A 14,234-nucleotide genomic window follows, 5' to 3' on the forward strand; every position below is an offset into this window, starting at 1 on the left:
AAAAGAAAACATTGGCAAAGATTCCCAATACAAAAGATAGGATTCAGGTTTTGGTTAAAGAAAAAAAGACATTAAGAAAAGAAAACAAAAGATTAGGATTTCATTCAAAATTGAGGATTAGGACACATTCTGAAAAAAAAAAACATAGGATTAGGATTTTGATTCAAATAATAGCAAACATTCCAAAAAGAAAGGAATGGTTTTAGATTTTTATGGGAAAGCTAATGCAGACGATACGAAAAGAAAACATACTCGGGTTTTGAGTTCAGCTGATAAAGTAGGGAGACATTACAAAATGAGTAAACATCTGATTCTTGCTTTGATTGTAAGATAAGAGATGTTCATGAAACAAAGACATAGGAATAGGGTTTTGATTCAAAAATAGAATACATTCCTAAAGGAAAAGAAAGGATTGAGTTTTTTATTCAAAAATAGGAGAACTTCCGAAAAGAAAACAAAAGATTAGGGTTTTCATTCAAAACCTAGATACATTCCGAGAATATGATTAGGGTTTTGGTTACACAACATTTCAAAAAGAAAAAGGAAGGATTAAATTTTTAATTGAAAAATATGAAACATTACAAATAGAAAAGAGGTTAGGGGTGTTGATTCGAGAACTAATAAATAGGTGACAAAAAGAAAAAGAAAATACTAGGATGGGGTTTTATAGTACTGGAGACATGAGACTATATTATTACGATTTTGATTTAAATGTATTAGGCATTCCTAAAAGAAAATATAGGATTAGGGTTTTGATTAAAAAATAAGAGATATTATGAAAATAAAAACATAGGATTAGGGTTTTGTTTCAAATATAGTAGGCATTCCAAAAATAAAACATAAGATTAGGCTATTGATTGAAAAATAAGAGACATGAATGTACGAAAACATAGGATTAGGGTTTTAAATGAAAAATTAACACATAATACTAAATTCTATGTTTTTTTCTTAATAGAAGAAAAGAAAACATAGGATTCGGGTTTAGATTGAAAGATAGGTGACATTTTGAAAGAAAAAAAAAGGATTAGAGTTTTCATTAAAAATTAACAGGCAGTCCGAAAACATACTATATGAAAACATACTATATTGGAAGAGGGTTTTGATTGAAAAATAGGAGACATTACTATATGAAAACATACGATTGATGTTTTGAACAAAAAATAGTACATATTCCGAAAAGAAAATATTGGATTAGGGTTTTGATTCAAAAATAGCAGCCATTCTGAACAGAAAAGAAAGGATTAGGTTTTGATTGAAAAATAGGAGACATTCTAACAAGAAAACATGGGTTAGGGTTTTGATTCAAAACTGATATATAGCATACATTAAGAAAAGAAAATATAGGATTCTGGTTTTGATAAAAAGATAGGAAACATTTTGAAAAGAAAACAAAGTATTAGGGTTTTGATTCGAAAATACTAGACATTCCAAAAATAAAACAAAGGAATAGTATTTCAATTTAAAACATAAAAATTTGACACATTCCAAAAAAAAACATAGGATTACCTTTTTCATAAAAAAAAAAGGACATTCCGAAAAGAAAATGTAGGTTAGGGTTTCAATTCAAAACAAATAAATAAGACACATTAAAAACTGAAAACATAGGATTCGGGTTTTAATTGAAAGATAGGAGATATCCAAAAAGAAACATAGGATTAGTATTTTGATTGAAAAGTAGGAGACATTACTAAAAAAAAATATTGTATTAGGGTTTTGAATGAAAATTAGGACACATTTGAAAAAGAAAACATGAGATTAGGGTTTTGATTAAAAAAAAAAGCAGTCATTGTGAAAATGAAAAGAAAGGATTAGATTTTTGATTGAAAAATAGGAGACATTGCGGAAAGAAAACAAACGTTAGGGTTTTCGATTCAAAATAGATAAATTGGAGACATTAAGAAAAGAAAACATAGGATTCGGGTTTTGATTCAAACATATGAGATATTCCGAAATGAAAACATAGGATTAAAGTTTTAATGAAAAAATATAGATGTTTTAAAAATAAAAGAAAGGATTAGGCTTTTGACTGAAAAATAGGAGACTTTTGAAAAGAAAACAAATGTTTAGGGTTTTGGTTCGAAACTAAAAAATATGACACATTCTGAAAAGAAAATATAGTTTTAGGGGTTTCATACTAAAATAACATACATTCTGAAAATAAAAGAAAGGATTAGGTTTTTAATTGAAAAATAGGATACATTCAGAAAAGAAAACATTGGTTAGGTTTTTTAGTAAAAACTGATAAAGAAGAGACATTATGAAAAGAAAACATAGGATTCCTTTTTTGATTGAATGATGGGAGACATTTCGAAAAGAAAAAACATAGGATTAGTGTTTTGATTCAGATATAGTACGCATTCCGAAATAAAAATATACGATTAGGGTTTTGATTAAAAAATAGGAGATATTATGAAAAGTAAACATAGGATTAGAGTTTTGATTCAAATATCATAGGCATTCCAAAAAGAAAACATATGATTGTGGTTTTGATTGATAAATAGGAGACATTACTATAAGAAAGCATAGGATCATGTGTTTAAAATAAAAATTACCACAATATAAAAAAATCCGATGTTTTTTTTTGGAATAGTAGAAAAGAAAACATAGGATTCAGTTTTGATTGAAAGATAGGAGATATTCAGAAGAGATATCTTAGGATAACGGTTTTGATTTAAAAATAATAGGTATTCCAAAAAGAAAACATAGGATTACTTTTTCTATTGAAAAATAGGTAACATTACTATAAGAAAACATAAGACCAAGATTTTATTAAAAACCAAAGAATAGGGGATATTTCCAAAACAAATGATAGGATTAGTGTTTTTATTCAAAATAAGTTAGAACCATTTAATAAAGAAATCATAGGATTAAGGTTTTGATTCAAATATAGTATACATTCCGAAAGTAAACATAGGATTAGGGTTTTGATTGAAAAATAAGAGACATTACTATAAGAAAACACATGATTTGGGTTTTGATTCAAATATAGTAGGCATTCCAAAAACAAAATATACGATTAGGTTTAGGCATAATGAATAGAAAGCATAGGATTAGGGTTTTTATTAAAAAATATGAGACATTCCAAAAATTCTTAATGCCTCCTATTTTTTCTTTTCCGAATGACTCTTATTTATATGTTTTCTTATACTAATCTCTCCTATTTTCCATTCCGAAATAATTTGAATGTTTTCTTAATGTCTCCTATTAATCAGTAATGTTATGTTTATGTTTTCTTTTCGGAATGTCTACTATTTTTGAATCAAAAAACTAATCCTAATAAGAGTCATTCCTATTTTAGAATTAAAACACTAATACTGTGTATTGTTTTTTGAAATGTCCACTATTTTTTGGTTTAAAATCAAAAAGGAAAATATGAAAAAATTTTATTCAAATATAGTAGGTATTCCGAAAAGAAAATATAGGACTAGGGTTTTGATTGAAAAATATGAATGTCTCTTATTAGGATTAGTTTTTTTATTCAAAAATAGTAGACATTCCGAAAAGAAAACATAATATTACTAATTAAAATGAGACATTAAGAAAACATCCGATTATTTCGGAATGGAAAATAGGAGAGATTACTTACGATTAGGGTATTGATTAAAAAGCTGATAAACAGGAGACATTAAGAAAAGAAATCATAGTATTTGGGTTATGTTTACAAAATAAGGGATATTCTGAAAAGAAAAACATAGGATTAGAATTTTGATTCAAATATAGTAGCTATTCCAATAAGAAAACAAAGGATTAGGGTTTTGGTTGAAAATAGCAGATATTTCGAAAAGAAACATAGCATTAGAGTTTTGATTGAAAAATAGGAGATAGTATTATAAGAAAACATAGGATTAGGGTTTTGGTTCAAAACCAAGATTTAATGTACATTTCCAAAAGAAAACATAGGATTAGGGGTTTGATTAAAAAATTACAGACATTTTCATAATAAAATATAAGATTAGTGTTTTGTTTAAAAAAATATGAGACATTCAGAAAAGAAAATGTAGAATTAGTGTTTTAATTAGAAAATAGGAGACCTTACCAAAGGAAAAAAAGGGATTAGGGTATTCATTCAAAAATAACAGACGTTATCAACAGAAAACATTGGATTTAGGTTTTGAAAGATATGATTAGGGGTTTGATTAATAAAATGAGACATTTCGAAAAAAAAAACAAAGGATTTGGGTTTCGACTGAAGGGTTGGATTAGTAATGTTTTCTTTTGGAAATGTCTCCTTTTTTCAAAAATATGAGAAATTTGAATCTTTTCATAATGTCTCATATTTTTTCAATAACATTTCCAAAACAAAACTTTGGATTAGGGTTATGATTGAAAAATTGCTAACATTCCGAAAACAAAATATAGATCAGGGTTTTGATTGTCAAATAGGAGACATTTTGGAAAGAAACGATAGGATTCGTATTCTCAATAAAAAAAGGACACATTTGATTAGGGTTTTGATTCAAAAATAGCGGAAATTCCACAACAAAAGATAGAGGACATAGTAAAAGCAATGAAAACATAGGATTAGGGTTTTGATTAAAAAATAGGATTTGCAAAAGAAAACATAGGATTCGAGTTTTGATTCAAAACTGAAAACATAAGATAAGGGTTTTGATTGAAAATTATGGGATATTACGTAACACAAAACATATTATTATTGTTTTCATTAATAAATAGGAGACATTCAGAAATGAAAACAAAAGATTAGGATTTTCATTAAAAAAATAGGAGCCATTGCAAAAAAATTAGAATTAGTGTTTTCAATAAAAAAATATTACATTTTGAAAAGAAAACATTGAATTATGGTTTTGATTCAAAAATAGAAAACATTTGTAAAAGAAAACATCATATTAGAGCTTTGATTAATAAATATGAGACATTTGAAAAAGAAACTAAGGATAAGGGCATTGATTAAAACCCAAAAAATAGGGATATTTCAAAAAGAAAAGATACGATTATGGTATTGATTCAAAAATAGAAGATGTTCCCAAAAGAAAATGTAAGATTAGGGTTTTGATTAAAAAAAGGAGCCATTCGAAAAATAAAGGATAGGATTAATGTTTTGATTGAAAAATATGATACAATACGAAAAAGAACAATATGATTATTGTTTTAATTGAAAATTAGGAGACATTCCCAAATGAAAACATAAGATTTGAGTTTTTTTTAAAAAATAGGAGACATTCCTATAACATTTAAAACTTAATTTTAGTATTTTGAATGAAAAATAGGAGACTTTACTTTTTTTAATAGGACAAAGGATTAGGGTTTTGATTTAAAAAAAATAGGAGCCATGTCAAACTATCATTCAGAATTTCTACTATTTTGCAAACAAAACAAAGGATCAGGGTTTTCAATCCTATGTTCTTGAGTAAAAAAAAATTGTTTTGGAGTGCTAAAAGAAAACATTGGATTATGGTTTTGATTCAAGTATTGTAGGCATTTTGAAAAGAAAATATAGGATTATGGTATTGATTAAAAAATAGAGGACATTACTATAAGAAAACAAAATATTTGTGTTTTGATTAAAAAATAGTAGATATTCCTAAAAAACGAGAAACTCTACTAAAAATATGCTTTTGGAATGTATCATTCATTTAAACAAAAATAGAAGACACTCGCAATAGAAAACATAGAATTTGGGTTTTGATTAAAAAATAATACACACTAAAAAAACATAGGATTAGGGTTTTGATTGAAAAATAGGGGGCATTCCAAAAAGAAAACATAGAAATAGGGTTTTGATTGAAAGATAGGAGACATTCCCAAAATAAAAGATAAGATTACAGTTTTGATTGAAAAATAGGGGGCATTCCAAAAAGGAAACATAGGATTAAAGTTTCGATTGAAAAATATGAGACATTTCTGTACTGGGAGCCACAACAATTATAAAAATGTCCTAATATCAAAATGAATACTATATTTGACTCAAAACCACAATCCTATGTTTTCTTTTTAGATTATATTCTATACATCTATCAAAAGCCAAAACCTATATTTCAAAAGCCGAATCCTATATTTTCATTTCGGAATGTGTCCTACTTTCAATTTTGAATCAAAACCCTAATCCTTTGTTTTCTTTTTGGAATGTCTTATTTTTTTAATGAAAACCCTAATCCTATCTTTTGTTTTAGTAATGTCTGCTAGTTTTTAATCAAATCCCTAATCCTATGTTTCTATTTGAAATGTCTCATTTTTCAATCAAACCCCTATTCCTATGTTTTCTTTTCTGAATGACACCTATTTTTCAATCAAAACCATAATCCTATGTTTTTTTTCATAATGTCTCCTCCCTTTCGATCAAAACCCAATTATTTCCTTTCAAAATCCGAATCCAATGTCTTCTTTTGGTAATGCCTCGTATTTGTGAATCAAAACCCTAATGCTATGTTTTCTTTTTGAAATGCCTCTTACTCATAAATAGGAGGCATTCCGAAAAAGAAAACATAGGATTATTGGCACGTCCGTATATGCGTGTAAACCACAAGTGTACAGTTGTCGAACTAAGAATCCCAGATGAGTAGGTATCATATCCACAGAGAGTAGGGAATAAAGACACTTAAGTTGTTTCTTAACTAATGTGGAAGATGGAATAATGATAAGTGTGAAAAAAATATGAAATAACGAAAATAAAGCAACAAGATAGAGAGCACAAGTAAAGGAGAAGTTAAGGCAATCGATAAAGATTGGGTACTCTGATATTGATCCGCCTAGGACAATCGTTTCAAGTGCAAGAACCCTATATTATACTTCCTAATTGATGCAACAATGAGTCATGGAAATCCTTAATTACATGATCCCAAATCTAAGGTCAACCATGCCTAACTCTATAGATGTCCCGGAGGAGAGATTGAATAACCACTCAACCTCGCACTCGCATATAATTACAATGAGTTCTAGGGGATTCCAAGTGATAAACCATATTCCTATATATAGACCTAACCCTTTGGTCCAAGTGGAAGATCCCTAGCCACAATTAAGCCCTAGGTACTAAAATCACTTCAGTACTTCACTCCGCTGCACTCGCAACTAAGCCCCAGCGGAAGGTCATCCCTTAGCCCATTCACTCTACTATGGGCTCAAAGAACTCTTGGAATGTGAAGGTAGGATAGATCACATTGGAGTGGAAATGGGACGCTCTGCTACCTCTGAACTCACCCTCTCAACTCTCTCCAATCTAGCTTTGTTTAAATCTCATGGTGTGTCACTCACTCACAAGAGTTACCAACAAGAACTCTCAATCTTAGTGTCAATCTAGGGGAGTATTCATACAATTAAGTCTCCAAGATTGGAACTCACAAAAAACATCAATTAATTGAAAGCATAATAAAGAGATTCAATGAAACGAATACATCCTCAGATTCACAAATACCCAAGTACCCACTAAGGGTTTAGCTCTCAATGGAGCTAGATACAATCAATGAAAGCGAATGTAAAAACAAAACATCCATACAAAATACCCTCGTTAGCCATGGCAATGGTCTTATGGAGAGTCCTCTACTCGTCGCAACGGTCCCTTTGTCCGGCCTAGGATACACCTCGCCGGATCGATGTTGATGAAAGCTCTCCCACTAACTTTCTTCCAAATGGCGCGCGATGTCAGAGCTGTAGAACCTCTCCAAAGACCTAGCCAATACCTCTCAAAACCCTAGCCGTCGTCCTCTCTCAAATTGGTGAAAAGATGGAGAAAAGAATGATAAAATCGGGGCTGAAATCATCTATTAAAGGGATGGAATCAGGAATCTACACACCCATTTGGGTGCCCCTGTGGATTTTTCACACGGGTGTGTGGAATTTCCACACGCCCGTGTGGATTCTCTGTTTTCCTGTTTTCTCGACCGGCTATAAACAGTGCTGCTGCGGTATTTTTGCTACATTGTTTTCTACAATACCCTGCTACAGTACCGGCCTGAAATACTCCTGAATCCATACTTTTATCAAGGTAACGCAAACAGACACACATTTACGTCATGGATCGTGTTGCCTCTTTAATAACGGACATGTTGGTAGAGATCTTGTTCTATATGCACAAGTCACAATGCTTGAATGTGACTGCCCTTGTGCCTTCCAAATAGTTGTGCTAACTCGAGTACGAGGAGGTTGGCACACATTCCTCCATCTGGAACCCGACCTATGTCTTCGCGTTTGAACCTTAGCAAGATTTCCTCAAAATTAGTGCATTATGACCCACATTGGCTTCTTTCTTTCATAATCGGCCTCACAACCCTACCTGCATGAAAGTAACATAAATACACCCATATTAGTGTTAAAACTTGAGAAAAGTAATGCTCAACAGAAGGAATAAACACTTCGTATTCTTATCGCACAAGCACTTATCAAACTCCCCCACACTTAAGCTTTTGCTTGTCCTCAAGTAAAGATTAAAACATTATATGCATAGATGAAAGAAACATTGGAAGTGCTTGGCCTTAGGTTCACCAAAGCATACAAAGAGAGCATTCTACAAGTAAGGAAAATTTTAAAACTAAATATGAAAAATCAATGCTCTAGTTGAAAACTTGAATCAAAAAGGACAACAAACCCAAAATCTTTTAAGTGCGTGAGCTCACTCAAAACAACCCACATTATACTCCTCAAAGTTCTAAGCACTAGGGACTTATTGATCTACACAAAGCAACAAAAACATTTCAAAGGTGGTAGTAGCTTCACACATCTTATAAGGTAGCCCTTTCCAAAGCGGCCGCTAAGGCGGCTTTCACATTTTTGAGGTGGTAGCTCTTTCCACCGGAGTGGTAGCTTTCACCCATCGTATGAGATAGCTCTTTCTCTCATTAGGGCATAACTAATATCCGACTTATGAGAGTAGCTTCATACTTCATAGGTGGTAGCTCTTTCCACCCAACAAGCACAAATAAGAAATAAAACTATTTTGATCCTTTTGGCTTTTGAATTAACGAAAGAAACAACTATACTTAGTCCCTTTAACATCAAACTTGAGTTTCCAAAAGGGTTTCAAGAGTGAGAAGTACAAAAAGTGTTAATCGGGCAAAAATTCCTAGAAATTCAAGCAAAAACTAGAGCATGAGGATATTCAATGTTAAAAATTCTCATAAACTCACGAATGCAATCTTTTCAAGTAAGATGAACCACCATTGGCAATGTGAGTATGTATATCAATCAAAACTAATATAAAAGATGTGCGCACTATTAAACTCCCCCCCCGGTGCACACTTAAGTTGTCGTTGTCCCCAATGTACTCTATATCAATTTAATTCAAATGTGGGATAAGCAATCAAAACAATACTCCCTCGACTACTAGTATTGTATTTGATGGAGCTAAGTCCTCGGGAGTGTTGTTCCTACGGGTTGTGAATCTCACACGGCCAAGTGCCAAAACACCATGGCCATGCCCATGACAAAGTTCTTAATTCCCATGATGACAAGAACATCTGCACGGATATTAGAGGGGGTTCAATGAAGCTCAATAAAAATAAAACAACTCGAGTATATAAAAGATGAAGCAATGAATACAACTCGAAATAGCAAAACAAAAGAATAAACTCAGAAAGGAAAGTCCTTTCTGAGAATACAAGTCCAGAATATAAGTGCAAAATTAAAAGAAAAAAAAAAACAAATCAAGTGTCGGTGTTGTGCTCTGGCTTCTTTGCTGGTGCTGGTGCTGGTGATGAAGTACATGGTGCGTTAACCGATGTTGGAATAGGGAATGGAGGTACTGGACATGCTGGGGGAGTTCTCTGCCGCAGGACAAATGACGAGGCGACGTCTCGCTCTAAATTCCGCTACAACATGTCGAAACATGCCATGAACTCTGTATGCTGTGTGGGCTGCGTAGCCCGAATCTCAGCAATCTCTGCTCGGGCCTCAGTGACCTCTGTTCGTTTCACTCCCCACAGCACTCTCGAGCCTCTCAAAACGATCATGGGCTCGATATGGTGAAAACATGCATACTGGGGTGGATCCTCTGCAATATAAGGTGCCTCGGACTCCATCGGTGCTGGCTGAGGTTCGGGGGTAAGCTCGTAAGCCTCGGCATCATCACCCTCCTCCTCACCAATCTCCGAAATCGGTAGCACTAGAGCATGAACCCCCGTCTGAACCCTGTGAACCATGCCCATCAATCTCATCATTTCCAGGCTCAGGGCCGCTGGTATACTCGTATTCTCGGCCCCACGAATCATTCCCAAGAGACCCATACCCAGAGCTAATCTCGTAATGTATGGACTTGAGAAGATCGCTCCTAATCTAGCATACTGGCCCTGATGTTGAATGTACACAGCGACGATGTGCCTTAGATGGATCGGTTTGTGATGCATCATCGAATACAAGTATAGAAGCTCCTGCCAGCTCAGAACGTAGTGCTATCACCATGGCCATTCACCGACCTGCTCATGATGGCATGCAAATATCTGTACACAGGTCGGGAAAGGCACGTGGCCTTGGACAACCCCCGCTCATACTGGCCATGACCACACAATGCTCTATAAGCTCTCTGCGGGGTCAAAGCTACAGGATAATCAGTCGGTAACTGATAATACTCCTCAATATCTGTGAATGCCTCCTCGTATAGGCCAAGCCAGACTGAAAACTATGTGATACTCATGCTCTGGTAATTTCCAAGTACTGTGAACTAAACGGCGTCGAGGCTGTCGAGTCTCGAATAGGATCTATAGAAATCGAATGATGACAAGACCTCCAGTGTAAGCTCACGGATGGCTAGCTCTCTAATCGACAACAACTGCCTCCAACCACCCACCGATACGAGATCCTCGACCTCATTGGTGAACTCGTCTCACTGCTGTAAATTTCTCAGTATGATCGTGTCTAAGAATCGAGTTTGTCCCAACCAAAGTCTCGACAAATGCTCAAAACGGGACAGATGCTCGGGTATAGTGAATCTCATACCCTCAGACTCAGGAGATGAGTCACGCGGCCGCTTATCAGCTTGCTTCTTTGACTTGGGTGCCATATCTATAAAATTTGAAAGAAAACTGATCAAACAAGTCAATTAAGCAATGGTACAAAAATCCACACAGTCGTGTGGAATTTCCGCACGCCCGTGGGGATCCACGGGGCGTGAAAAAGGCACGGCCACAACTCAAAAATAAAAAAAAACACACAGTTAAATCGCTTTTAACATTGTTCTAAACATGCATACTCATTCTAATTATAGAAATGAAGCGTTATTCACAAGTTTCATCGATTAAATTCAAGAATTTGTGAAGAGAACAAAAGATAGGGCTTACCGACTAGTTGAAATGGAAAACCTTGAAACGGCCAGAAAACCATGCAAAAATCCCTCCAAATATGGCAGTAGGAAGAGGGAGTGTGGGAATGAGAAGAAACGATGATCCTTTAAAAGGACTCGCACCTCTTGGCGTTCTGTATAACCGCACGGGCATGAGGAAATTACCCACGTCCGTGCGACTCCACAAGAAAGCATTACAGGGGCAGGTGCATGCACCTGTGCACTCTCGGGAAAACACTTAAAGCCTTTGAATGAAAATATACGGGCTTGTGGGAAATACCCACGCCGGTGCGCCCAACCCACAGGGGCTGCCGCACACCCCTGTGGCTTCTCTGTCCACCCAAGAAGAATCGCTAAGTGTTTCACACGCCCATGTGGAAATTCTGCACGGGCGTGGGCATTCACAAGCCAAGCTTACAGGGCCAGCCGTACGCCCCTGTGTCTTTTTTGGAAGGAGAGAACTCGTCTGCAGAGATCCGGACAGGCGTGTGGAAATTACCCACGCTCGTGCGTATTTCACAAGTTCGCCCACAGGGGCGAGTCCACGCCCCTGTGTGCTCTCGGGATAGTTTGCCAAGTTTCTGCAGGAAATTACACGCCCGTGCAGAAATTACCCACAGAAGTGCGAGAATCACAAGGTCATTCACAGGGATGAGTCCACGCCCTTGTGCCTTCTCTGGATGAGCTCGTAATACAAAAGCACGGGCGTGTGTTAATTCCACACGCCCGTGTGTTTTCTCTGGATGCCTTAGAAAACTCTGTAGGCTCTGCAGAAAATTTCTGAACATGTTTAGACACTCAGAGCCTGCCCTAATATGCTACTATACCAGTGAGAAACATGATAGATAGCTCAAATAACCAAAACTTCGTCAAATTCACATGAAAACAAATGGTGAAATTACAAGTCAACAAATCTTTCAAGAATTTTGCATACTTAGGCATTTGAGCCAATGCCTCAACAAAAGGAATATTGATGTGGAGTTGTTTGAACAAACTCAAGAACTTCTTTTACTGTTCATCCCCTTGGTCATTCTTCAATCTAGAGGGATAACATATTCTTTGCTTGAAGTTGGTGGTGCCACCTCCTTCTCTTTGCTTGCTCTTTTCTCAACCTCTATAACCTCGGGTGCGTGTTCATTGGGCTTCTCACTCAGAAGCTTACCCTCAATCTCACGACCACTTCTCAAAGTGATCGCCTTCACATGCTCTCTAGGGTTGGTCTCGGTGTTACTCGGTAAGCTTCCTTATGGCCTTTCCGATAAGGACTTCATAATCTGCCCTACTTGATTTTAAAGATTATGCAAAGAGGCAGGGTGGTTGCGAAGTGTAGCCTCAACTGATTGGAACCTTGTATCAGATGATTGCACAAACCTAGTTAAGGCCTTCTCCAAATCGTTTATTCGGGTCTCCAAACCTGAAACTCAGTTTTCCATGTTTGGGGCTTGCTGTTGTTGTTGGAAACCCGGTGGCCCCATTGCCTTTTATGGACCTTGGTTGTTCCACGTGAAATTGGGATGACTATTCCAACCCGGATTGTAGGTGTTGCTGTATGGGTTTCCTTGATTCCTTATAGCATTACCTACAAAATCGACATTCTCAACCGAAGATGCATCACCAATAGAGATCGGGGAATCGGAGGAAGCATGTCCTCCACCACACCCGGTGCAAGTAGTCACGACCACCACTCTATTTGAAGTTAGGAGATCTAACTTCGTACTCAATGATTCCACTTGAGCCGCCAATGAGGTTACTGCATCTATCTCATGGAGGCCGGCCACCTTTTTTTTCTTCCTAGCATTCCATTAGTAGCTGTTTAACCCCATTTCTTCAATTAGTTGACGGGCCTCACCAGGTGTCTTGCTACCTAAGGTACCTCCTGCTGCCAGATCCAAGAGATGCCTTCTACTCGGATTTAAACCGTTGTAAAAGGTCTGAACAATCATCCACTTCGGGAATCCATGTTGCAGCCACTTTCTTAGGAGCTCCTTGAACCTTTCCCACGTCTCGAATATAGACTCCAATTCCAATTGTACAAAGGATGAGATCTCATTCCTAAGTTTTGCAGATTTTCTGGGAGGGAAATAATGGGCAAGAAAAGCTTCTATCATCTCCTCCCTTGTGGTAATTGATGCTCTAGGCAATGAGTGTAGCCACTACTTCGCTCTCCCTTTCAAGGAAAATGGGAAGGCTCTCAACTTGATGGTATCATCTGTTACCTCGTTTATCTTAAGCATGTCGCACACCTCAAGAAAGTTCTCTATATGACTGTGCGGATCCTCATCGGCCAAAACATTAAACTGTGAGGATTGTTGCAACATGTGGATGAATGCCAGCTTCAGCTCAAAGTTTTGAGCGATAATCCAGGGGCGCACAATGCTCGATTGTGTCTCCAATACTGAAGGTCTAGCATAATCGGATAATGTTCTCTCTTGCTCATTCTATTCTGCCATGTTTTCTGATTCTTCTAGTTCCAATTCAGCTAGATTAGACTATTCTTGCACAGGTTCTTTCCCTTTTCTTCTTAGTGTACGTTCGAGCTCGGGTTTTTCTTCAATCAATATCAAAGGGTTCCCTGGGGCCATAACCTGGAGCTGCACCAAAAGAAAGAAAACAAAATCAGAATGATGATAGGAAAGAAGATATGAAATAGAATGAATAAATAGCTAAGAAAATAAAGTACAAAGTATCTCTAAACGGCTATTTACTGGGAACGACGCCAAAAACTTGACACGTCCATATATGTGTGTAAACCGTAAGTGCACCGGTGTCAAAGTAATAATCCCAGATGAGTGGGTATTGTATCCATAGAGAGTAGGGAATAAAGACACTTAAGTTGTTTTTTAACTAATGTGGAAGATGAATAGTGATAAGTATGACAAAATATGAAATAACGAAAATAAAAGCAACAAGATAGACAGCACAAGTAAAGAAGAAGGTAAGACAATCGATAAAGATGGGGTACCAGATATTGATCTGCCTAGGACAATCGTTTCTAGTGCAAGAACCCTCT

The 14,234-nt window shown here is 35.8% G+C and overlaps 1 non-coding gene across 1 annotated transcript; it reads left to right on the forward strand.

The window, feature by feature from the left end:
* Nucleotides 1-13,177: 13,177 nt before the first annotated feature.
* LOC120252165 lies at nt 13,178-13,284 on the forward strand. The gene has a single exon (XR_005533710.1). It is a non-coding gene; the product is annotated as a small nucleolar RNA R71 (small nucleolar RNA).
* Nucleotides 13,285-14,234: the final 950 nt, after the last annotated feature.

This window comes from Dioscorea cayenensis, chromosome 20 (assembly GCF_009730915.1).
Source record: "Dioscorea cayenensis subsp. rotundata cultivar TDr96_F1 chromosome 20, TDr96_F1_v2_PseudoChromosome.rev07_lg8_w22 25.fasta, whole genome shotgun sequence".
Taxonomy (NCBI): domain Eukaryota; kingdom Viridiplantae; phylum Streptophyta; class Magnoliopsida; order Dioscoreales; family Dioscoreaceae; genus Dioscorea; species Dioscorea cayenensis.